At 39.2% G+C, this 26,471-nt stretch overlaps 1 pseudogene; it reads left to right on the plus strand.

The window, feature by feature from the left end:
* The first annotated feature begins 6,524 nt into the window (after nucleotides 1-6,524).
* On the plus strand, nucleotides 6,525-24,895 carry LOC102415389 (annotated as a pseudogene).
* Nucleotides 24,896-26,471: the final 1,576 nt, after the last annotated feature.

Raw genomic sequence — 26,471 nt, forward strand, 5'->3', positions numbered from 1 at the left:
TATCACCTCATACCTGCCAAATGGCAATTATCAAGAATTACAAAAATAAAAGCTTTGGCAAACATTTGGAGAAAAGTGTACCCTTGTGCACTGTTGGTTGGAATTTAAATTAACACACTCACTATGGAAAAAATTATAGAAATTTCTCAAGAGGTAAAAATAGGAACTATCCTACAATCTAGCAATACCACACCTGGATATTTATCCTAACAAAACAAATACAATAATTAAATATGATATATGCACTGATATTTCTTGCAAAATTATTTACAATAGCCATTATAAGGAAGCAAACCAAATGCCCATCAATAAATGAATGAATATTGAAGATGTGGCACATATATGCAATTTAACATTAGTTATAAAAAGAATGAAATCTTACTATTCACAATTACATGAGAGGACCTTAAGTTCAGTTTAGTTCAGTCTCTCAGTCATGTCTGACTCTTTGCGACCCCAGGAACCGCAGCATGCCAGGCCTTCCTGTCCATCACCAACTTCCGGAGTTCACTCAAACTCATGTCCATTGAGACGGTGATGCCATCCAGCCATCTCATCCTCTGTTGTCCCCTTCTCCTGTCCCCAATCCCTTCCAGCATCAGAGTCTTTTCCAATAGGTCAACTCTTCACAAGAGGTGGCCAAAGTATTGGAGTTTCAGCTTCAACATCAGTCCTTCCAATGAACATCCAGGACTGATCTCCTTTAGGATGAACTGGTTGGATATCCTTCTAGTCCAAGGGAATCTCAAGAGTCTTCTCCAACACCAAAGTTCAAAAGCATCAATTCTTCGGCACTCAGCTTTCTTCACAGTCCAACTCTCATATCCATACATGACCACTGGAAAAACCATAGCCTTGACTAGATGGACCTTTTTTGGTAAAGTGATATCTCTACTTTTTAATATGCTATCTAGGTTGGTCATAATTTTCCTTCCGAGGAGTAATTGTCTTTTAATTTCATGGCTGCAATCACCATCTGCAGTGATTTTGGAGCTCAAAAAGGTAAAGTCTGACACTTTCCACTGATTCCCCATCTATTTCCCATGAAGTGATGGGACCAGATGCCATGATCTTCAATTTCTGAATGTTGAGCTTTAAGCCAAATTTTTCACTCTCCTCTTTCACTTTCATCAAGAAGCTTTTTAGTTCCTCTTTACTTTCTGCCATAAGGGTGGTGTCATCTGCACATCTGAGGTTATTGATATTTCTCCTGGCAATCTTGATTCCAGCTTGTGCTTCCTCCAGCCCAGCATTTTGCATGATGTAGTCTGTATATAAGCTAAATAAGCAGGGTGACAATATACAGTCTTGAGGTACTTCTTTTCCTATTTGGAACCAGTCTGTTGTTCCATGTCCAGTTCTAACTGTTGCTTCCTGACCTGCATATAGGTTTCTCAAGAGGCAGGTCAGGTGGTCTGGTATTCCCATCTCTTGAAGAATTTTCCACAGTTTATTGTGATCCACATAGTCAAAGGCTTTGGCATAGTCAATAAAGCAGAAATAGGTGTTTTTCTGGAACTCTCCTGCTGCTGTTTTGATGATCCAGTGGATGTTGGCAATTTGATCTCTGGTTCCTCTGCCTTTTATAAAACCAGCTTGAACATCAGGAAGTTCACGGTTCACATATTGCTGAAGCCTGGCTTGGAGAATTTTGAGCATTACTTTACTAATGTGTGAGATGAGTGCAATTGTGTGGTAGTTTGAACATTCTTTGGCATTGCCTTTCTTTGAGATTGGAATGAAAACTGACCTTTTCCAGTCCTGTGGCCACTGCTGAGTTTCCCAAATGTGCTGGCATATTGAGTGCAGCACTTTCACAGCACCATCTTTCAGGATTTGAAATAGCTCAACTGGAATTCCATCACCTCCACTATCTTTGTTCATAGTGATGCTTTCTAAGGCCCACTTGACTTCACACTCCAGGATATCTGGCTCTAGGTGAGTGATCACATCATCGTGATTATCTTGTTTATGAAGATCTTTTTTGTACAGTTCTTCTGTGTATTCTTGCCACCTCTTCTTAATATCTTCTGCTTCTGTTAGGTCCATACCATTTCTGTCCTTTATCAAGCCCATCTTTGCATGAAATGTTCCCTTGGTATCTCTAATTTTCTTGAAGAGATCTCTAGTCTTTCCTATTCTGTTGTTTTCCTCTATTTCTTTGCATTGATCACTGAGGAAGACTTTCTTATCCCTCCTTGCTATTCTTTGGAACTCTGCATTCAGATGGTTATACCTTTCCTTTTCTCCTTTGCCTTTAGCTTCTCTTCTTTTCTCAGCTATTTATAAGGCCTCCTCAGGCAATCATTTTCCTTTTTTTGCATTTCTTTTTCTTGTGGATGGTCATGATCAATGCCTCCTGTACAATGTCACAAACCTCCATCCATAGTTCAGGCACTCTATCAGTCTAATCCCTTGATTCTATTTGTTCTTTCCATTGTATAACCATAAAGGATTTGACTTAGGTCATACCTGAATGGTCTTGTGGTTTTCCCTACTTTCTTCAATTTATTCTGAATTTGGCAATAAGGAATTCATGATGTGAGTCACAGTCAGCTCCCAGTCTTGTTTTTTGCTGACTGTATAGAGCTTCTTCACCTTTGGCTGTAAAGAATACAATCAATCTGATTTTGGTATTGACCGTCTAGTGATATCCATTTGTAGAGTCTCATAAACCTCATAATATTTATTAATATCAACTTTATAGAGACTAGCCTTTTGCACATCTAACTAAAGTTTAACATTAAGAAAGAAGAAGAAGTGAAGTCACTTAGTCATGTTCGACTCTTTGTGACCCCACAGACTCTAACCTACTAGCCTCCTCCATCCATGGGATTTTCCAGGAAAGAATACTAGAGTGAGCTGCCATTTTCTTCTCCAGGGGATCTTCCCAACCCAGGGGTCGAATCTGGGTCTCCTTCACTGCAGGGAGACTCTTTACCATGTGAGCCATCAGTGAAGACATTAAGACAACAAGACTGGAAATCAGGTTATCTGAAACTCAGTCCCTATCCTAACATCACTTACTATAAGTGTGATCACTTACTATATAGTACTCTGCTATATGTAAATAATAATTAACTGGTCCTGATTCATTAAAATATATAATCTCAGTCTTGTGCAAATCACTTCTGTGTTAGATGACTATTTCCATGGAAATGAGTACTTATTCTCATTTAAATCTTTAAATGCTACTACCAGTAATCATGTCTTTATGTCTTGGTTTGACTCAGTTTACAAATTTGATGTTTAACTAACATACATAGTTTGACTCAGGGTATCCAAAGGCAGAGGGCTAGCATGAGTCAGGTTTAAAAACAGGAATAGAAAGAAAGGAAGGAAAGAAGGAAGGAAGACACCTAACTTGGGAAGAAGATAAATAATAAGGTTGTAGAAAGGTTGAAGAAGATAAATAATAATGTTGCAGAGCTCCCTAACCTTGAGCCCAAACTAACCTTGAGTCAGCAAAATGGTGATAATTTACTCATTGAAAAAGATTGTTTGCAGTCCTCCAGGCCTAGGTTCTGTTCTGTTTCTGTTTTCTCTCTGGCCCTGACTCTGTTACTGATTAACATGTACTGGTGGCTGATTTACTGATTACATAATTATGAAAGAAACTGTTTCTTTCACAGAGGAAAGAGCATTGGCATGCAGTTAGGATATCCAAGTTCTCAACCATACTCCGTTGCTCCTTTGCTGCAACTTGCCACAAATTATTAGTACTCCCTGGGCTTCAAATTTTTCTGCCAAATGAGAGGGTTGGATTTTATGATATATGAGATCCCTTCTAGTTCTGTAATTCAGTGTCTCTAAGAAGGAATATCAGACTTTCTGAGAAAGTACAGGTACATTAATGCAAGTGTGTGGGACACTGGGGGAATAGTAAGGCACAAATTATCTGGGGTAGATTAGTGAAGGCCAAAGAAGGTTATAACTTCAAAGAAGCAAAGATTAAAGGATGATATGCTTTATGATTGCTGATACTACACCCAGGCCCCTTTGTTTATCCTTCACTTATGTGGACTCCTATGGACCATGCAGATTAGTACCATAGTCAGAGGACAGCTAGTAAAGATAAGAATAGGCACCAGACCTAAATTCAGTTAAAATGGGAAGTAGGAAATATCTAACCCCTTCCCTTGCTCTTCCCATAAAGCTCTATTAGAAATTGGTTCAAGGAGAGGAATCAAGATGGCAGAATAGGAGGACATGGAATTCACCTCTCTTCACAAGTACATCAAGAATATATCTAAAAACGGAACAATTCTCACAAAGCACCTGTTTAACACTAGCGGAAGACTTTGTACATCTAAAAGAATAAGAAAAATCCCCATACCACGGAAAAAAAAAATAAATAAAAGAGGAAACAAGACGGATCCATCACACTTTGTGGGAAGCTGAAAGTGAGGAGAGGTTCCCACACTCAGAAAAGCCTATTCACAGTGGGGAAATAAACTGGGGCAGAAAAGAAACTTCAGGTAGGCTGGAGGGGAACACAGAAATCAGTCAGTCTGTGGGAGGCTGAACAGTGTAAGAAGTGTGCTTATGGTTCATACCACAACCTGGCATACCCCAGCCTGAGCCATGTGTCTCCTGATAAGGAGGGAGTTTGGGTGCTGGGAAGTGGGATTTGAAGAGCAGACCCAGTGAAAGTAAAGCTGTTGGTGTCCTAAAGGACAGCTGAAGTGACAGCCTGAAGGGATGGGAGTGAGGAGATCCACAACTGAGAGAGTTTGTGGAAGAAGCCTGGGCCACCCTAGAAGCAATATGTCATTGTTGACTGTCATTCAAGGGGCAGGGCCACCATTGCAACCTCTTTACCCACCAACTGGTCCCTGACTTCACGGGCACTGGGAGGGACACCTGTTTGAGTAGGCTCACTCACTCCTCAAGCCAAAGCCTCCTCCACACATGCAGGCTCTGGGGCTCTGATCATCTCCATCCTGAAAGCCTCCTTTGGCCATGCAAGCTCCAGTGGACCTGTGAGGCTTTTTGAGAGTCAACCCTGGGCACCCCAGCCTGAAATGGTAATCTGGCAATGCTAGTACGGGCAAAGTGTTAAAACATGGGGTTAAGAGAGCAGATCTGGGGAGATGACTGCCATTGGCTGTGTGGAGATAACCTAAAGGGATGGGAATGAGGGGTTCTGGGGAATGAAGTGAGGGGCTCCACTGCCAAGAATGCTCCTAAAGGAAGCATTGTCTGCCTTGGAAATATAACACGATTTTTTAGTGGTGCACAAGGGGCATAGCCACTATCCTGGTCTCTCTCCTCACACACCAGCTCTTGCATCCATTGGCGCTAGGAAGGACTCCCATCAAAGAAAGTGTGCCACAGTCTGTTGCAACTTCCTGCAAGTCTCTGCCACTTCAGGCTCTTTATGCACACCCCAATTGTGCCTGCCTTATTCCTCCCTGGCCTGAGTGAGTAACTGTGTCCCAGTAAGTTGCTACTTTTGCTCCTGATCCCCTGCGTGGAGAACATACTCCTGAAGGTGGTCCATAGGCAGAGGTGGGGGAAAAGACAAAGCTGAATCCTAGGGGTTGTGCAACCAAAGAAGAGCAACAGAAATCTCTCTGTGCAGCTTCACAAGTGGTGAATTAAATCTCTGAAATCAGCATGATAACCTTGCCCCTTGGGAATATCTGAATGGACCACAAATGCTCCCACAACTGAGACTGGTCTAGTCTTAGCATCTGTGGAAGTTGAGGACAAGTACACAAGGGAGCTGGGTCAGATCGAAATTGGAGCTGACCCTACAGTGCCCACAGTGCATCCAGAGACCTACCTAAAGGTATTGGAAGACCTCCTGGGGAGGGGAGGCTTAGTTGTGACACTGACAGCAGAGGACTCAGGAAAATAATATTATCACTATTATTTATGTTTCATTGTGTTCTTCTGTTTTATTATTTTCTTTAAAAAATTTCAATATATTTATATTTTATTAATTTTTACTTTGCTGCATTTTCTCTTGTTTTTTTTTGTTTGTTTGTTTTACTTTTTTAATCTTTTATTTCAATTTTTTTGTGTTTTTTTTTTTGCTTTTATTCTTTTATTTTTTGTTTTTCTGGTTCTTTGTTTTCTTGCTTTTTGTTTCCTTTATTTTTTGTTTGTTTCTTTTTTTTTTTTTTTTGGTTTCACTTTATTTTGATCATTTATCTTCAGTTCTGTTTGTCTGATTGTTTTCTTCTTTAGCTGTTACTTTTATTATGGCTGTTTATGTTTGGTTTTATTTTTCTGTTTGCTTTCTTTTTCTGGCCATGTTATGTGGCTTGTAGAGTCTTTTTTCCCCTGCCAGAGGTTGGGCTTTAGCCTAAAGGGTGGAAGTGGTGAGTCAATGGCTCTGGACCACCAGGCCCAGGAAATATTAATTGGTGTGGGATTTCCCAAAGGTCTCCATCTCAGCACTAAGACCTGGCACCACCCAATAGCCTACAGGCTCCAGTGGAGGATGCCTCACATTAAACAACCAGGAAGATAGAAACACAGCCCCATCCAGCAGCAGACAGGCTGAGTAAAGCTATATGGAGCTAACAGAGACCTCCAAACACACAAACCCAAGTGGTCCTGCCAATCAGAGGGACAAGGCTCAGCTCCAGCCACCAGAGTACAAGAACCAGTCCCTCCCAACAAGAGGCCAACACAAGGCCATGAACCAATCACAAGCACCAGGAGGCAGACTGCAGAAGAGGAAATATGACCCTGCAAGCTGTTGCAAAGTATACCACAAACAGTAACTTAGACAAAATGAGATGACAAAGAAATATGTTACAGATGAAAAAGCAAGGTAAAAACACACAAGACTTAATAAATGAAGAGGAAATAGGCAATGTACCTTAAAAAGTATTCAGAGTAATTATAGTAAAGATGATCCATTATCTTGGAGATAGAAAAAAGACATGGCTGAAGAATATAAAAGACATTTTTAACAAGGGCCTAGAAAAACTAAAGAACAAGCTAACAGTGATGAAAAACACAATAACTGAGCTGAAAAGTGGGCTAGAATTAATCAATAGCAGAATAACTAAGGCAGTAGAATGGATAAGTGAATTGGAAGGTAGAATGATAGAAATAATTGCTACAATGTATAAAAAAGAAAAAAAATGAAAAGTAATGAGGGCAGTCTCAGAGACTTCTGGGATATTTTAAACACAGAGACATTCAAATAATAGAAGTCCCAGAAGAAAAAAAGGACTTTGAGAAAATATTTGGAGATTATAAATGAAACTTTCATAATATGGGAAAGGAATTAATCAGCCAAGTCTGGGAAGTGCAGAGAGTCCCATACAGGATAAACCTGAGGAGAAACACACTGGGACTTATATTAATCAAACTAACAAAAAATAAATACAAAGAAAATATATTAAAAGCAACAAGAGAAAAGCAACAAATAATTCACAAGGGAATCCCCATAGGTTAAGAGCTGGGGTTTTTTGGCAGAAACTCTGTAGACCAAAATAAAATGGTTTAATATATTTAAAGAGATTAAAGAGAGAAAAGCTACAACAAATATTAATATACCCAGCAAAGATCTCATTCAAATTTGATGGAGAAATCAAAACCATTACAAACAAGTGAAAGCTAAGATAATTTAGCACCACCAAATCAGATTTACAAGAAATGCTAGGCAGGAAGAAAAAGATCTACAAAAACAAAGTCAGAAAAATTAACAGGAACATACATATTAATAATTACCTTAAATGTAAAGGGATTAAAGTTTCAACCAAAGGACACAGACTGCCTGGATGAACATAAAAACAAGATCTGTACATATGCTGTTTAGAAGAAACACACACTTCGGATCTAGAGATACATACAGATTGAAAATGAGGGGATGGAAAAAGATATTCCATGCAAATGGAAAACAAAAGAAAGTGGGAGTAACTATACTTATATCAGACAAAGTGAAAATTAAAGTCACTCAGTTATATCTGACTCTTTGCCATACCATGGACTATACAGTCCATGGAATTCTCCAGGCCAGAAAACTGGAGTGCCTTTCCCTTCTCCATGGGATTTTCCCAACCTAGGGATCAAAGCCAGGTCTACCACATTGCAGGCAGATTCTTTACCAGCTGAGCCACAAGGGAAGCCCAAGAAAACTGGAGTGGATGGCCTATCCCTTCTCCAATCCAGGAATCAAACCAGGGTCTCCTGCATTGCAGGAGGATTCTTTACTAATTGAGTTAAGAGGGAAGCCCATATCAGATAAAATAGACTTTAAGATAAAGACTGTTACAAGAGACTGGGCTTCCCAGGTGGTGCTAGTGGTAAAGAACCTGACTGCCAGTGTTAGAGACAGAAGTGACTTGTGTTCTATCTCTGGGTAGGGAAGATACCCTGGAGAAGGAAATGGCAACTCACTCAAGTATTCTTGCCTGGGAAATCTCATAGACAGAGAAGCCTGGTGGGCTACAGTCCATACAGTTGCAAAGAGTCAGACACGACTTAGTGGTTAAGCACAAGAGATTAGGAAGGACACTACAAAACAATCAAGGGATAAAGCCAAAAAGGACATATAACAATTGTAAAAATATATTCAACAGACATAGGTACACCTCAATACATAAGGCAAATGTTAATAGTCATGAAAAGAGAAATCAACCATAATATAATAATAGTGGGAAACATTAACACCCTGCTTACAATAGTGGACAGATCAGACAGAATATAAATAAGGATACAAGCTTTAAATTACACATTAGACCAGATAGACTTAATTGATATTTATAGGGCATTCCATCTAAAAACATCAGAATACACTGTCTTCTCAAGTACACATAGAACAGTCTCCAGAATAGATCTCATCTTCGATAACAAATCAAGCCTTGGTAAATTAATGAAATTAAATCATATCAAGCATCTATTCTGATCATGATGCTATGAGATTAGACATCGATTACAGGGAAAAGACAAAAAAAGAAAACTGTAAAAACATGGGGGAAAATAAATAACTAAGAGATCACTGAAAAAATCAAATAAATATATATCTAGAAACAAATGACAATGGAAAAAAGATAATAAAAAACCTATGGGATGCAGGAAAAACCGTTTCAAGAAGGAACTATATAACAATTCAATCCTATCTTAAGCAATAAGAAAAAAAAAAAAAAAAACACTTTTAATGAACCTCCTAAGCTTACACAGAAAACAATTAGAGAAAGAACAACAAAAACAAAAGACCCAAAGTTAGTAAAAGGAAAGATCAGAACAGAAATAAATTAAAAAGAAATGAAAAAAAAAAAACAATAGCAATGATCAATAAAAATAAAATCTGGTTCTTTGAGAAGATAAACAAATGGATAAACCATTAGCCAGACTTGTCAAGAAAAAAGGAGAGAGGACTGAAATCAGTAACACTAGAAATGAAAAAGAAGAACACATAACTGACACCACAGAAATACAAAGGATCATAAAAGACTACTACAAACAACTATATACCAATAAAATGGACCACTTGGAAGAAATGGACAAATCCATAGGACAGTACAAACTTCCAAGACTCGACCAGAAGAAATAGAAAATATGAACAGACCAATCACAAGCATGGAAAGTGATACTGTGATTAAACATCTTCCAACAAACAAAAGTCCAGGACTAGATGTTTCTAGAGTTAAATTCTATCAAACATTTTGACAAGAGCTAACACCTATTCTTCTCAAACTCTTCAAAAAAGGAAAAAAAAAAAAAAACTATCACAGAGAAGAACACTCCCAGGCTCATTCTACAAGATCACCATCAGCATGATTAAAAAAACCAGACAAAGATATTACTGTAAAAGAAACTTAGAAGTCAATGTAACTGATGAATATAGACAAAAATTCCTCAAGAAAATACTAGCAAAGTGAACTAACAACACATTAAAAGCATCACATACCTATGGTGAAGTGGGTTTTATCCCAGGGATGCAAAAGTGGATTCTTCAATATATGCACATCAATCAATGTGATACACAATATTAACAAACTGAGGGATAAAAACCACATGATCGACTCAGTGGGTGCAGAAAAAGCTTTTGAAAATATTCAACACCAATTTATTATATACAAAAAATAACTCTCAAGAAAATGGGCATAGAGGGAACCTATCTCAACATAATGAAGGCCATATAAAACAAACCCACAGCAAACATCATTCTCAATGGTGAAAAACTGAAAGTTTTTTCCCTAAGATCAGAAATGAACAAGGATGTCCACTCTTACCAGTATTATTCAACATAGTTTTGGAAATCCTAGCCAGGACTATCAGACAGCAAGAAGAAATAAAAAGAATCAAAAATGGAAAAAAAAAAAAAAGAAGTAAAATTGTCATTGTTTGCAAATGACATGATACTGTATATAGAAAATTCTAAAGATGCCACCAGAAAACAACCAGAGCTAATAAATGAACCTAGTAAAGTGTCAGGATACAAAACTAATACACAGAAATCTCTTGCATTCCTATAACCTAACAACAAATATCAGAAAGTGAAATCATGGAAACAACCCCATTTACCTTCCAACAAAAGAATAAAATACCTAGGAATAAACCTACTTAAGGAGGTAAAAGACCAATAGTCCTAAAACTGAAACATACTGATGAAAGAAATCAAAGATGACACAATCAAATAGAGACATATACCTGTTCTTGGACTGGAAGAATAAATATTGTGATAATAACTATCTTTCCCAAAGCAATATAAAAATTCAATGTAGTTCAGTTCAGTCGCTCAGTCGTGTCCGACTCCTTGTGACCCCATGAACCGCAGCACATCAGGCCTCTCTGTCCATCACCAACTCCCGGAGTTCACCCAAACCCATGTCCATCGAGTCGGTGATGTCATCCAACCATCTCATCCTCTGTTGTCCACTTCTGCTGCCTTCAATCTGTCCCAACATCAGGGTCTTTTCAAATGAGTCAGTTCTTTGCATCAGGTGGCCAAAGTATTGGAGTTTCAGCTTCAACATCAAACTTTCAAATGAACACCCAGGACTGATCTCTTTTAGGATGGACTGGTTGGATGTCCTTGCAGTCCAATGCACTCTCAAGAGTCTTCTCCAATACCACAGTTCAAAAGCATCAATTCTTCAGCACCCAGCTTTCTACATAGTCCACTTTCACATACATGCATGACCAGTGGAAAAACCATAGCCTTGACTAGACAGACCTTTGTTGGCCAAGTAATGTCTCTGCTTTTTAATATGCTGTCTAGGTTGGTCATGGAGAAGGCAATGGCACCCTACTCCAGTACTCTTGCCTGGAAAATCCCATGGACGGAGGAGCCTGGGGGCTGCTTTCCATGGGGTTGCACAGAGTCTGACACGACTGAAGCCACTTAGTATCAGCAGCGGCATGTTGGTCATAACATTCCTTCCAATGACTAAGCGTCTTTTAATTACACGGCTGCAATCACCATCTGCAGTGATTGTGGAGCCCAGAAAAATTAAGTCTGACACTGTTTCCACTGTTTCCCCATCTATTTCCCATGAAGTGATGGGACCAGATGCCATGATCTTCATTTTTTGAATGTTGAGCTTTAAGCCAACTTTTTCACTCTCCTCTTTCACTTTCATCAAGAGGCTCTTTAGTGAAAAGAACTTACTAAAGAAGAAGAACTTTCTGCCTTAAAAGTGGTGTCATCTGCATATCTGAGGTTATTGATATTTCTCCCGGCAATCTTGATTCCAGCTTGTGCTTCATCCAGCCCAGCCTTTCTCATGGTGTACTCTGCATATAAATTAAATAAGCAGGATGACAGTATACAGCCTTGATGTACTCCTTTTCCTATTTGGAACCAGTCTGTTGTTACATGTCCAGTTCTAACTGTTGCTTCCTGACCTACATACAGGTTTCTCAAGAGGCAAGTCAGGTGGTCTGATATTCCCATCACTTTCAGAATTTTATACAGTTTATTGTGATCCACACAGTCAAAGGCTTTGGCATAGTCAATAAAGCAGAAATAGATGTTTTTCTGGAACTCTCCCGCCTTTTTGATGATCCAGTGGATGTTGGCAATTTGATCTCTGGTTCCTCTGTCTTTTCTAAAACCAGCTTGAACATCTGGAAGTTCATGGTTCATGTATTGCTGAAGCCTGGCTTGGAGAATTTTAAGCATTACTTTACTAGCATGTGAGAGGAGTGCAATTGTGTGGTAGTTTGAACATTCTTTGGCCTTGCCTTTCTTTGGGATTGGAATGAAAACTGACATTTTTACAGTCCTGTGGCCACTGCTGAGTTTTCCAAATTTGCTGGCAAATTGAGTGCAGCACGTTCACAGCATCATCCTTCAGGATTTGAAGTAGCTCAACTGGAATTCCATCACCTCCACCAGCTTTGTTCGTAGTGATGCTTCCTAAGGCCCACTTGACTTCACATTCCAAGATGTCTGGCTCTAGGTGAGTGATCACACCATCATGATTATGTGGGTAGTGAAGATCTTTTTTTTTACAGTTCTTCTGTGTATTCTTGCCACCTCTTCCTAATATGTTTTGCTTCTGTTAGGTCCATACCTTTTCTGTCCTTTTATTATGCCCATCTTTGTATGAACTGTTCCCTGGTATCTCTAATTTTCTTGAAGAGTTCTCTAGGCTTCCACATTCTATTGTTTTCCTCTATTTCTTTGCATCGATCATTAAGGAATGCTTTCTTATCTACCCTTGCTATTCTTTGGAACTTTGCATTCAAATGGGTATATCTGTCCTTTTCTCCTTTGCTTTTCACTTCCGTTCTTTTCACAGCTATTTGTAAGGCCTCTTCAGACACCCATTTTGCTTTTTTGCATTTCTTTTTCCTGGGGATGGTCTTGATTCCTGTCTCCTGAACAATGTCTTGAACCTATATCCATAGTTCATCAGGCACTTTGTCTATGAGATCAAGTCCCTTAAATCTACTTCTCACTTCCACTGTATAGTCATAAGGGATTTGATTTAGGTCAAACCTGAATTGCCGAATGGTTTTCTCCACTTTCTTCAATTTCAGTCTGAATTTGGCAATAAGGAGTTCATGATCTGAGCCACAGTCAGCTCCCGGTCTTGTTTTTGCTGAAGGTATAGAGTTTCTCCGTCTTTGGCTTCAAATAATATAATCAATCTGATTTTGGTGTTGACCATTTGGTGATGTCCATGTGTAGAGTCTTCTCTTGTGTTGTTGGAAGAGGGTGTTTTCTATGACCAGTGTGTTCTCTTGAGAGAACTCTATTAGCCTTTGCCCCATTTCATTCGGTACTCCAAGGTCAAATTTGACTGTTATTCCAGGGGTTTCTTGACTTCCTACTTTTGCATTCCAGGCCCTTATATTGAAAAGGACATCTTTTTTGGGTTTTAGTTCTAGAAGGTCTTGTAAGTCTTCATAGAACTGTTCAGCTTCAGTCTCTTCAGCATCACTGGTTGGGGCATAGGCTTGGATCACCATGATATTGAATGGTTTGCCTTGGAAATGAACAGAGATCATTCTGTTGTTTTTGAGATTGCATCCAAGTACCGCATTTTGGACTCTTTTTTTGACTATGATGGCTACTCAATTTCTTCTAAGGGATTCCTGCTCACATAGTAGAAATAATGGTCATCTGAGTTAAATTCACCCATTCCAGTCCATCTTAGTTCGCTGATTCCTAGAATGTTGATGTTCACTCTTGTCATCACCTGTTTGACCACTTCCAATTTGCCTTCATTCATGGACCTAATATTCCAGGTTCCTATGCAACATTGCTATTTACAGCATCCAACCTTGCTTCTTTCACCAATCCCATCCATAACTGGGTGTTGTTTTTGCTTTGGCTCCATCCCTTCATTCTTTCTCGATTTACTTCTCCACTGATCTCCAGTAGCATACTGGGCACCTACCGACCTGGGGAGTTCCTCTTTCAGTGTCCTATCTTTTTGCCTTTTCATACTGTTTATGGGATTCTCAAGGGAAGAATACTGAAGTGGTTTGCCATTCCCTTCTCCAGTGGACCACATTCTGTCAGACCTCTCCACCATGACCCGTCCATCTTGGGTGGCCCCACAGGGCATGGCTTAGTTTCATTGAGTTAGACCAGGCTGTGGTCCATGTGATCAGATTGGTTAATTGTCTGTGATTGTCGTTTCAGTCTGTCTGCCCCCTGATGCCCTCTCTCAATGCCTGCTGTCTTACTTGGTTTTCTCTTACTTTTGATGTGTGATATCTCTTCACGGCTGCTCCAGCAAAGTGCAGTTGCTGTTCCTTACCTTGGACTTTGGGTTCACGCAATCTTTGTCAAATTATCAACTCCATTTTTCACATAATAAGAAGGAAAAAAATCACAGTTTTTATGGAAATACAAATAACCAAAATTAGCCAAAACTATCCTGAGAAAGAAAAACACAGCTGGAAGTATTCACAACTGTCACTTCAAACTATACTATAAAACTACAGTCATCAAGACAGTATAGTCCTGTCAGAAAAATAGAAATATAGATAAATAGAACAGGATTAAAGCCCAGAGGAAAATCCAATGCTCAATGGTCACCTCATCTATGACAAAGTTGGCAAGAATATACAATGGAGAAAAGACAGTCTTCTCAATATGTGTTTCTGAAAAACTTGACAGCTACAATTAAAATAATGAAATTAGAACAGACTCTAACACAATACATAAAAATAATCTCAAAGTGACGTAAAGACCTAACTAAAGGTAATGTCAGCACTATAAATCTTTTCGAGGAAATCATTGGCAGAACACTCTTTGATATAAATCACAGAAGTTCTTTTTTGACCCACTTTTTAGATTAAGGAAAATAAAAACAAATATAAAGAACTGGTATCTAATTAAACTTAACAGCTTTGCATAGTCAGATCAGTTCAGTTTAGTTGCTCACATGTCTGACTGTTTGTGAACCCATGGACTGCTGCTCATCAGGCCTTCTTGCCCATCACCAACTCCTGGAGCCTGCTGAAACTCATGTCTATTGAATCAGTGATTCCATCCAACCATCTCATCCTCTGTCGTCCCCTTCTCCTCCTGCCTTCAATCTTTCCCAGAATCAGGGTCTTTTCAAATGAGTCAGCTATTCGCATCAGGTGGCCAAAGTATTAGAGTTTCAGCTTCAGCATCAGTTCTTCCAATGAATATTCAGGACTGATTTCCTTTAGGACTGACTGGTTGGATTTCCTTGCAGACCAAGGGACTCTCAAGAGTCTTCTCCAACACTATGATTGAAATGCATCAATTCTTCGGCCCTCAGCATTCTTTATAGTTCCACTCTCACATCCATACATGACTACTGGAAAAACCATAGCCTTGACTAGATGGACCTTTGGTGGCAAAATAAGGTCTCTGTTTTTTAACATACTGTCTAGGGTGGTCATGACTTTTATTCCAAGGAGCAAGTTTCTTTTAATTTCATGGCTGCAGTCACCATCTGCAGTGATATTGGAGCCCCCCTCCCAAAATAAAGTCTCTCACTGTTTCCATTGTTTCCCCATCTATTTGCCATGAAGTGATGGGACCAGATGCCATGATCTTCATTTTCTGAATATTGAGCTTTAAACCAACTTTTTCACTCTCCTCTTTCACTTTCATTAAGAGGCTCTTTAGTTCTTCTTCACTTTCTGCCATAATTGTGGTGTCATCTGCATATCTGAGGTTATTGATATTTCTCCCAGCAATCTTGATTCCAGTTGTGGTTCATCAAGTGCAGCATTGCTCATGATGTACTTTGCATATAAGTGAAATAAGCAGGGTGACAATATACAGACTTGATATACTCCTTAAAAAAATCATTTTTGCCAGAGATAAATCCACGCACATATGGACACCTTATCTTTGACAAAGGAGGCAAGAATATACAATGGATTAAAAGACAATCTCTTTAACAAGTGGTGCTGGGAAAACTGGTCAACCACTTATAAAAGAATGAAACTAGAGCACTTTCTAACACCATACACAAAAATAAACTCAAAATGGATTGAAGATCTAAACGTAAGACCAGAAACTATAAAACTCCTAGAGGAGAACATAGGCAAAACACTCTCCAACATACATCATGGCAGGATCCTCTATGACCCACCTACCAGAATATTGGAAATAAAAGCAAAAATAAACAAATGGGACCTAATTAAACTTAAAAGCTTCTGCACAACAAAGGAAACTATAAGTAAGGTGAAAAGACAGCCTTCAGAATGGGAGAAAATAATAACAAATGAAGCAACAGACAAACAACTAATCTCAAAAATATACAAGCAACTCCTACAGCTCAATTCCAGAAAAATAAATGACCCAATCAAAAAATGGGCCAAAGAACTAAACAGACATTTCTCCAAAGAAGATATACAGATGGCTAACAAACACATGAAAAGATGTTCAACATCACTCATTATCAGAGAAATCCAATTAAAACCACAATGAGATATAATTTCACACCATTCAGAATGGCTGCGATCCAAAAGTCTACAAGCAATAAATGCTGGAGAGGGTGTGGAGAAAAGGAAACCCTCTTACACTGTTGGTGGGAATGCAAACTAGTACAGCCACTATGGAGAACAGTGTGGAGATTCCCTAAAAAACTGGAAATAGAACTGCCTTATGACCCAGCAATCCCACTGCTTGGCATACACACTGAGGAAACCAGAATTGAAAGAGACACGTGTACCCCAATGTTCATAGCAACACTGTTTATTATAGCCAGGACATGGAAGCAACCTAGATGTCCATCAGCAGATGAATGGTAAGAAAGCTGTGGTACATATACACAATGGAGTATTACTCAACTGTTAAAAAGAATACATTTGAATCAGTTCTAATGAGGTGGATGAAACTGGAGCCTATTATACAGAGTGAAATAAGCCAGAAAGAAAAACACCAATACAGTATACTAATGCATATATATGGAATTTAGAAAGATGGTAACAATAACCCTGTATACGAGACAGCAAAAGAGACACTGATGTATAGAACAGTCTTTTGGACTCTGTGGGAAAGGGAGAGGGTGGGATGATTTGGGAGAATTGCATTGAAATATGTATAATATCACATATGAAATGAGTCGCCAATCCAGGTTTGATGCAGGATACTGAATGCTTAGGGCTGGTGCACTGGGATGACCCAGAGGGATGGTATGGGGAGGAAGGAGAGAGGAGGGTTCAGGATGGGGAACACATGTATACCTGTGGCAGATTCATTTTGATATATGTCAAAACCAATACAATATTGTAAAGTTAAATAAAATAAATTAAAAAAAAATAAATAAAAGATTAAAAAATGCAAAAAAATTTTTTTTTTGCCTAGTCACTGAAGCCATAAACAAGAACAAAAGGTAAACCTCAGAATGGAAGGATATATTTGCAACTGAAGCAACTGACAAGGGATTAATATACAAAATATACAAACAGCTCATGCATTTCAATATCAAAAGAAGCAAAAACCCATTCGAAAAATGACTGAAGAACTAAATAGACATTTCTATAAAGAACACATACAGATAGCCAACAAACATGAAAAGATTCTCAGTATCACTAATCATTAGAAAAATCCAAATCAAAACTACAGTGAGGTAACACCTCACAGCAGTCAGAATGGCTATCATCAAAAAATCTACAAAGAATAAATGCTAAAGAGGATGTGAAGAAAAGGTAACCCTCTTATACTCTTTGTGGGAATGTATATTGATATAGTTATTATGGAGAACAGTATTGAGGTTCCTTTAAAAGTAAAAAAATTAAAAAGAACTACCATATGACTCAGAAAACCCACTGCTGGGCATATATCCTAATAAAACCATAATTCCACAAGATACATGTACTCCAATATTCATTGCAGCACTAATTTCAATAATCAGGATGTGGAGGCTACCTAAACGTTTATCAACACAGGAATAAAGAAAGAAGATGTGGTACATATATATAATGGAATATTATTCAGCCATTAAAATAAACTAATTTGTACCATTTGTAGAGAGAGGTGGATGGACCTAGAGACTGTCATAGAGAGTGAAATAAGTCAGAAAGAGAAAAACAAATACCATGTAATATTGCTTATATGTGGAATTTACAAAAATGACATGGATGAACTTATTAACAAAGCCGAAATAAAGACAGAGATGTAGAAAAAAAAATGTGTGGATACCAAGTTGGAAAGTGGGGTGGGTTGAACTGGAAGACTGTGACTGATGTATATACCCTACCATATATAAAATAGATAACTAATGAGAATGAAATTTATAACACAGGGAAATCTACTCAATGCTCTGTAGGTACCAAAATACGAAGGAAACCCTTCCTATACATAGGAAACCCATCCTATGTATAAAAGAATGTATACATATAGTGGACTCACTTTCTTGTACAGCAGAAACAAACTCAATTTTGTAAAGCAACAACAATTCAATAAAAATTAAAGAAATTTCTTCAAAACATTAATGCAAAGAGTTGGTAGCAAAACATTGTGCACATTAAAATTTTAGTTTTGTATATATAATTAATGGGGTGAAAAGCACACCAGAGTTGTAATAGTGATTATCTCAGAGCACAAATAACTTTCCTTTCTGTGCTTTTATGCATTTTTAAAATTGTTTTACTATAATATTCTTAATGGACTCCAGTTCAGTTCAGTTACTCAATCGTGTCTGACTCTTTATGAACCCATGCATTGCAGCACACCAGGCATCACCAATTAGCTCGCTCAAACTCAAGTCCATTGTCAGTGATGCCAGCTAAACATCTCATCCTCAGTCATCCTCTTCTCCTCCTGCCTTCACTTTCCCAGCATCAGTGTGCTTTCCAGTGAGTCAGTTCTTTGCATCATGTGGCCAAAGTATTGGAGTTTCAGCTTCAGCATCAGTTCTTCCAAAGAATATTCAGGACTGATTTCCTTTAGGATTGACTGGTTTGATCTTGCAGTTCCAGGGATTCTCAAGAGTCTTCTCCAACACCACACTTCAAAAGGATCAATTCTTCACCATTCAGCTTTCTTTATAGTCCAACTCTCACATACATACATGACTACTAGAAAAACCATAGCTTTGACTAGACAGACCTTTGTTGATAAAGTAATGTCTCTGTTTTTTAAGAGCCTGTCCAGGTTGGTTGTATCTTTTCTTCCAAGGAACCAGCGTCTTTTAATTTCATGGCTGCAGTCACCATCTGCAGTAATTTTGGAGCCCCCCCCAAATAAAATCTGTCACTGTTTCCATTGTTTCCTCATCTGTTTGCCATGAAGTGATGGGACCAGATGCCATGATCTTAGTTTTTTGAATGTTGGGTTTTAAGTCAGCTTTTTTTGCTCTTCTCTTTCACTTTCATCAAGAGGCTCTTTAGTTCTTCACTTTCTGCCATAAAGGTGGTGTTATCTGCACATCTGAGATTATTGATATTTCTCCTGGTAATCTTGATTCCAGCTTGTGGTTCATCCAGCCTGGCATTTTTCATGATATATTCCACATACAAGTTAAATAAGCAGGGTGACAATATACAGCCTTGACGTAATTCTTTCCCAATTTGGAACCAGCCCATTGTTCCATGTCCAGTTCTAACTGTTTCTTCTTGACCTGCATACCAATTTCTCAGAAGATAGGTACGGTGGTCTCATATTCCCATCTTTTGAAGAATTTTCCACAGTTTATTGTGATCCACACAGTCAAAGGCTTTGGTGTAGTCAATAATCCAAAAGTAGATATTTTTTTTTTCTGGAACTCTCTTGCTTTTTTGATGATCCAATGGATGTTTAGCAATTGATTTCTGGTTCCTATGCCTTTTCTAAAACCAGCTTGAACATCTGGAGGTTCATGGTTTATGTACTGTTGAAGTCTGGCTTGGAGAATTTTGAGCATTACTTTGCTAGTATGTGTGATAGTTTGAACATCCTTTGACATTGCTTTTCTTTGGGATTGGAATGAAAACTGACATTTTCCAGTCCTGCGGTCACTGCTGAGGTTTCCAAATATGCTGGCATATTGAGTGCAGCACTTTTACAGCATCATCCTTTAGGATTTGAAATAGTTCAACTGGAATTCCATCACCTCCACTAGCTTTGTTCAGAGTGATGCTTCCTAAGACCCACTTGACTTCGCATTCCAGGATGTCTGGTTCTAGGTGAGTGATCACATCATCATGGTTATCTGGGTCATTAAGATCTTTCTTTTTAATAGTTCTGTGTATTCTTACCAACTCTCCTTAATATCTTGCCACTTCACCTTAATATCCTCTGCTTCTTTTAGGTTCATACCATTTCTGTCCTTTATTATGCCCTTCTTTGCATGAAATATTACCTTAGTATCTCTGATTTTCTTGAACAGATCGCTCGTCTTTCCCATTCTGTTGTTTTCCACTATATATTTGTTTGCTTTGTTCACTCTGGAAAGTTTCTTATCTCTCCTTGCTATTCTTTGGAACTGTTCATTCAGATGGATATGTCATTCCTTTTCTCATTTGCCTTTCACTTCTCTTCTTTTCTCAGTTATTTGTAGGACCTCCTTTGATAACTGTTTTGCATTTTTGCACGTCTTTTTCCTGGGGATGGTCTTGATCACCACCTCCTGTACAAGGTCACAAACTTTCATTTATAGTTCTTCAGGCACTTTATCTATAGGGCGAATCCCTTGAATCTATTTGTCACTTCCACTGTATACTCGTCAGGGATTTGATTTAGATCATACCTGAATCTTCTAGCAGTTTTCTCTACTTTCTTCAATTTAAATCTGAATTTTGCACTGAGGAGTTCATGATTTGAGCCACAGTCCACTCCTGGTCTTTTCTGTTTGTTTGTTTTGGCTGACTGTATAGTGTTTCTCCATTTTTGGCTGCAAAGAACATAATTGATCTGATTTTGGTATTGACCATCTGGTGATGTCCATGTGTAGAGTCATCCCTTTTGTTGTTAGAAGTGGGTGTTTGTTATAACCAGTGCCTTCTATTGGCAAAACTCTGTTAGCTTTTGCCCTGCTTCATTCAAGGCAAAAGGCCAAACTTGCCTATTACTTTAGGTATCTCTTGACTTTCCTACTTTTCCATTCCATTTGTTATTGTTGGTAGTGGTGGTGTTAGTTCTAGAAGGTCTTGTAGATCATCCTGGAACTGTTCATCTCCTTCAGCCTTAGTGGTTGGGGCATAGACTTGGATTAGTGTGATATTGAATGGTTTGCATTGGAAATGAACAGAGATCATTCTGTCATTTTTGAGATTGCAACCAAGTCCTGCATTTTAGAACCGTTTGTTGACTATGAGGGCTACTCCATTTCTTCTAAGGGATTCTTGCCTACAGTAGTAGATATAATGGTCATCTGTATTAAATTCACATATTCTGGTCCATTTTAGTTCACTGATTCCTAAAATGTTGATGTTCACTATTGCTATCTCCTGTTTGACCACTCCCAATTTACCTTGATTCATGGACCTAAAATTCCAGGTTATTATGCAATATTGTTCTTTACAGCATCAGACATTACTTCCATCACCAGTCACATCCACACCCGGGCATTTCCACTTTGGCTCTGTCTCTTCATTCTTTGTGGAGTTATTTCTCCACTCTTCTCCAGTAGCATATTGGACGTCTACTGACCTGGGAAGTTTCATCTTTAGGTGTCACATATTTTTGATTTTCATACAGTTCTTGGGGTTCTCAAGGCAAGAATACTGAAGTAGTTTGCTATTCCATTCTCATTCTCACGTTTTATCAGAACTCTACAATGACCACTAGGTCTTGATAGCCCTACAGGGAATGGCTCATAGTTTCTTTGAGCTAGATAAGGATGAAGCAAGGCAAAGGCTAATAGAGTTCTACCAAGAGAACACACTGGTCATAGCAAACACTCTCTTCCAACAACACAAGAGAAGACTCTACACATGGACATCACCAGATGGTCAACACCGAAATCAGATTGATTATATTCTTTGCATCCAAAGAAGGAGAAGCTCTATACATTCAGCAAAAACAAGACCAGGAGCTGACTGTGGCTCAGAGCATGAACTTCTTATTGCCAAATTCAGACTGAAATTGAAGAAAGTGGAGAAAACCACTTGGCCATTCAGATATGACCTAAATCATATCCCTTATGACTATACAGTGGAAGTGAGAAATAGATTTAAGGAACTAGATCTGATAGACAGAATGCCTGATGAACTATGGATGGAGGTTCATGACATTGTACAGGAGACAGGAATCAAGACCATCCCCAAGAAAAAGAAATCCAAAAAAGCAAAATGGTTGTCTGAAGAGGCCTTACAAATAGCTGTGAAAAGAAGGGAAGCAAAAAGCAAAGGAGAAAAAGAAAGATATACCCATTTGAATGCAGAGTTCTAAAGAATAGCAAGGAGAGATAAGAAAGCCTTCCTCAGTCATCAATGCAAATAATTAGAGGAAAACAATAGAATGGGAAAGACTAGAGGTCTCTTCAAGAAAATTAGAGATACCAAGGGAACATTTGATGCAAACATGGGCTCAATAAAGGACAGAAATGCTAGGGACCTAACAGAAGCAGAAGATATTAAGAAGAGGTAGCAAGAATACACAGAAGAACTGTACAAAAAAGATCTTCAGCGTCAGTCCAGGGCCCACTCCCCCCACCGCCCATGGGCTGGGCCACCACGCTCCCGCCAGGTTCTTCTGCGGGGGCCCTGCATGTGGAGCTGTCATCTCAGCAGTGGCATCTTTGGAACATTGCTGCGTGGAACATTGTTAATAGCCATCAGCTCCTTCATACCTACTTCACACTTCACTTGTATAACAGTGAAAAGGTATACAAAGAATTTTATAGGAGTGAAGTGATTAAGAATTCCTTGAATACAATATGGTGGAGTCTTGATTTTGGAATAATGCCAGGCTGTCTGGATACACCTGTGTCTTGTATTGTGGTGAAGATATGGGGTGGAAAGGAGGACATCTACCAGCTGTTGACTGAATGGAAATCTGTTTGGACTGGTTTAAATACCTGGGTCAGCAGATTCATGCCCGCAACCCAGAATGAAATAATTTTGGGGCTGAATGATGGCTAATATGGTGCTCCATTTGAACATAAGGGTTATTCAAATGCTCAGAAGAATATTCTTCGTCAGGTGTATCAGAACTGTGTTCGAAATTCTTATGATGTCTTCTCTTTGCTGCAGCTTCATAGAGCCCAGTGTGCAATTAAACAGACTCAGGTAACTTCAGAAAATTGGAAAGGGAATTGACGAAAAAACTAAGACTTACATCTACAAGCAATTGGCTGAAAAAAGAAAGTAAGTGTCTGCAATTAAAAATTTTGGTGCTTCGAAATGAACTGGAAAGACAGAAGAAAGCTTTGGGACAGGAAGTAGTCTTGCTGCATAAAGAAAAAATTGCATTACAGGACAAAGGAAGTACATTTTCAGCTGAGCACCTCAAGCTTCAACTCCAAAAGGAATCCCTAAATGAGTTGAGAAAGGAGTGCACTGTGAAAAGAGAACTCTTTCTGAAGACTAATGCTCAGTTGACAATTCATTGCAGGCAGTTACTATCTGAGCTTTCCTACATTTACCCTATTGATTTGAATGAGCATAAAGATTACTTTGTATGTGGTGTCAAGTTGCCCAGTTCTGAGGACTTCCACGCAAAAGATGATGGGGGCATTGCTGTTGCCCTCGGTTATACTGCACATATGGTATCCATGATCTCCTTTTTCCTACAAGTGCTCCTCCTGTAATTAATAAGGGATCTAGATCAATAATCAACGATAATATTAATGACAAGCTGACTTAAAAGGAGAGAGAGTTTCCTTTATACCCAAAAGGAGGAGAGGAGTTGCAGTTTGATTATGGTGTCTATCTTCTGAAACAAAAATATAGCACAGCTAAGATATCAACATGAACTAGGGACTCCAGACTTGAGGCACACCCTTTCTAACCTGAAAAACTTCATGGAGCATGGACTAACGGTCAGGTGTGACAGACATCACACCTCCAGTGCAAACCCTGTTCCAAAGAGACAAAACTCCATATTTGGGGTGCAGATGTAGCCTTCTCTGGGGGAATCCCTTCACCAGACAAAGGATACTGGAAACGGGCCAGCTCAGAGAGTGAGAGAGTCCAGTACAGAACCCCTCCCCCCAGTCACAACTCTGCACTAGTCCAGCCTGTGACCCTTGTGCCCTCCACAGGAGAATCTGACAGAAAGACAGCATCTCTGTCTTCCTCCTTGGACACCTCCTTGGACCTCTCCAAAGAAAACAAGAAAAAAAAGGGGGGGTAGATCTGGGTGACAGCTTAAATAGAGGCCACATGAGTGTGAAAACTAGCCAGGAGCAAGGACAAGCCCTCTCGGGGCCTCTGGTCACAATCAACAGCACCGTCCTGCCCAATGAGTAGGCCAGCTTGTCTGGCGCCCAGCTCCCCGGGGGCTTCCACCCAGTATCGGAAGCCGAGCTCTGCTTCACTGTGAAACAAGCAGAAGAGATCATTGGAATGGAAGCCACAGGCTTCACCTCAGGTGATCAGCTGGAAGCATTTAACTGCATCCCCGTGGACAGTGCTGTGGCAGTGGAGTGTGACGAACAAGTTCTGGGAGAATTTGAAGAGTTCTCCCGAAGGATCTATGCACCGAACGAAAATGTAACCAGTTTCCGCAGGCCACGCAGGAGTTCTGATAAGTGAAGCCAGCTGACAGATGGTAGGACCAGGATGGAGTCTCTGCTTGAAATGAGGATAAAGCTGCACTGGTTACCCTTTGTAGTAATTATGACACAAAATGAATATTAATGGAGGATATTCCTCAGAAAAATAGACTTTGTGAATCAAGGAGGGACTCAGGATCATTGTGTATCAATGGGCCAGATAAAGTTAGATTTTGCTTGCAAGATTTTGCTTTTCAGGCCTGACAATTGTTTTAAGGCAAAAGTCACTCTCTACCTTGAGTCACCTTATAAGCATTTGTCTGCTTTTTTATTTACACTTATATGTTATCCTCAGAGGGAAGATGATAATATATAGATAATATAATGAACTAGCCTTTAGATTCTCATCACATTTGCCCTCACCATAGTTTATAAAACTTTGGGGAAAATTGAATATTCAGTAAAAGGTCTCCACCATTGACTGAAGAATCTTTGGCCATCCATTAGGTTGATGTGTAAGAAGCACAGTGGTCTCCTATAAAAGGCCCATCGGCCTCTGCCCCCAAGCTCCACAGTCAACCCAGCTGTTACGCCATTGGGGCAGCAGATGCCTTGTGCATCCTTACCCCAGAGAACATCACATTTGCTGGTTCTTTAATGCAGTTGCCATGACCTTCCACCTCTTTCAGTCAGCCATAACTTTGATGCAGCCCTCAGATTATATGAAAAACCCCACCTCTGGAGGATCCTAGGGGACCCTCAAGGACACTCCCCCCAAGGTTACTTTAGTCAGACAGCATCAAGTTCCCTCTGGGGGCCAAAGTTTTTATGTGGGTAGACGCTGTTGTCAAAAACTGGGTGTGCTTTCTGGCAATGTTCACTGTATAGAAATCCCTATATGTAAATCCCATGTTAATTTATTAAATTTCAGTGGAAAGGAGGCATTGTGTATGATGAAATATGTGTAGGGAGTCAGGCTGTCCAGTGTGCAAACTGCAAGGCAGTTGATTTAGTTGGATTCAGAGACTAGATGAGGGATAGAATACTATTGGTATGTGTGCAATTACATAAATATTAAATTATGTTTTTGAAGTCCATTTTCATTTCTGGAGCTCAGATTTCATTTGCTATTGCTGTATATTTTATATACCCAAGGACATTACCTCAGGGTTGCAAGCACTTTAAGGAGATTTTATGCTTATATCCATGTATGAAATAGAAGAATAAAAATTGAGTTTACTTAAAAAAAAGAATCTTCACGAGCCAGATAATCACAATGGTGTGATCACTCACCTAGAGCCAGACATCCTGGAATGTGAAGTCAAGTGGGCCTTAGGAAGCATCACTACAAACAAAGTTAGTGGAGGTGATGGAATTCCAGTTGAACTATTTCAAATCCTAAAAGATGATGCTGTGAAAGAGCTACACTCAATATGCCAGCAAATTTGGGAAACTCAGCAGTAGCCACAGCACTGTAAAAGGTCAGTTTTCATTCCAATCCCAAAGAAAGGCAATGCCAAAGAATGCTCAAACTACCACGCAATTGCACTCATCTCACATGCTAGTAAAGTAATGTTCAAGATGTTCAAGCTGGTTTTAGAAAAGGCAGAGGAAGCAGAGATTAAATTGCCAATATCCACTGGATCATCAAAAAGCAAGGGAGTTCCAGAAAGACATCTATTTCTGCTTTATTGACTATGCAAAAGCATTTGACTTTGTGGAACACAATAAACTGTGGAAAATTCTGAAAGAGATGGAAATACTAGACCACCTGACCTGCCTCTTGAGAAACCTGTATGCAGGTCAGGAAGCAACAGTTAGAACTGGACATGGAACAACAGACTGGTTCCAAATAGGAAAAGGAGTACATCAAGGTTTTATATTGTCACCCTGCTTATTTAACTTATATGCAGAGTACATCGTGAGAAATGCTGGGCTGGAGGAAGCACAATGTGGAATCAAGATTGCTGGGAG

This window comes from Bubalus bubalis, chromosome X (genome assembly GCF_019923935.1).
Source record: "Bubalus bubalis isolate 160015118507 breed Murrah chromosome X, NDDB_SH_1, whole genome shotgun sequence".
Classification (NCBI taxonomy): Eukaryota; Metazoa; Chordata; class Mammalia; order Artiodactyla; family Bovidae; genus Bubalus; species Bubalus bubalis.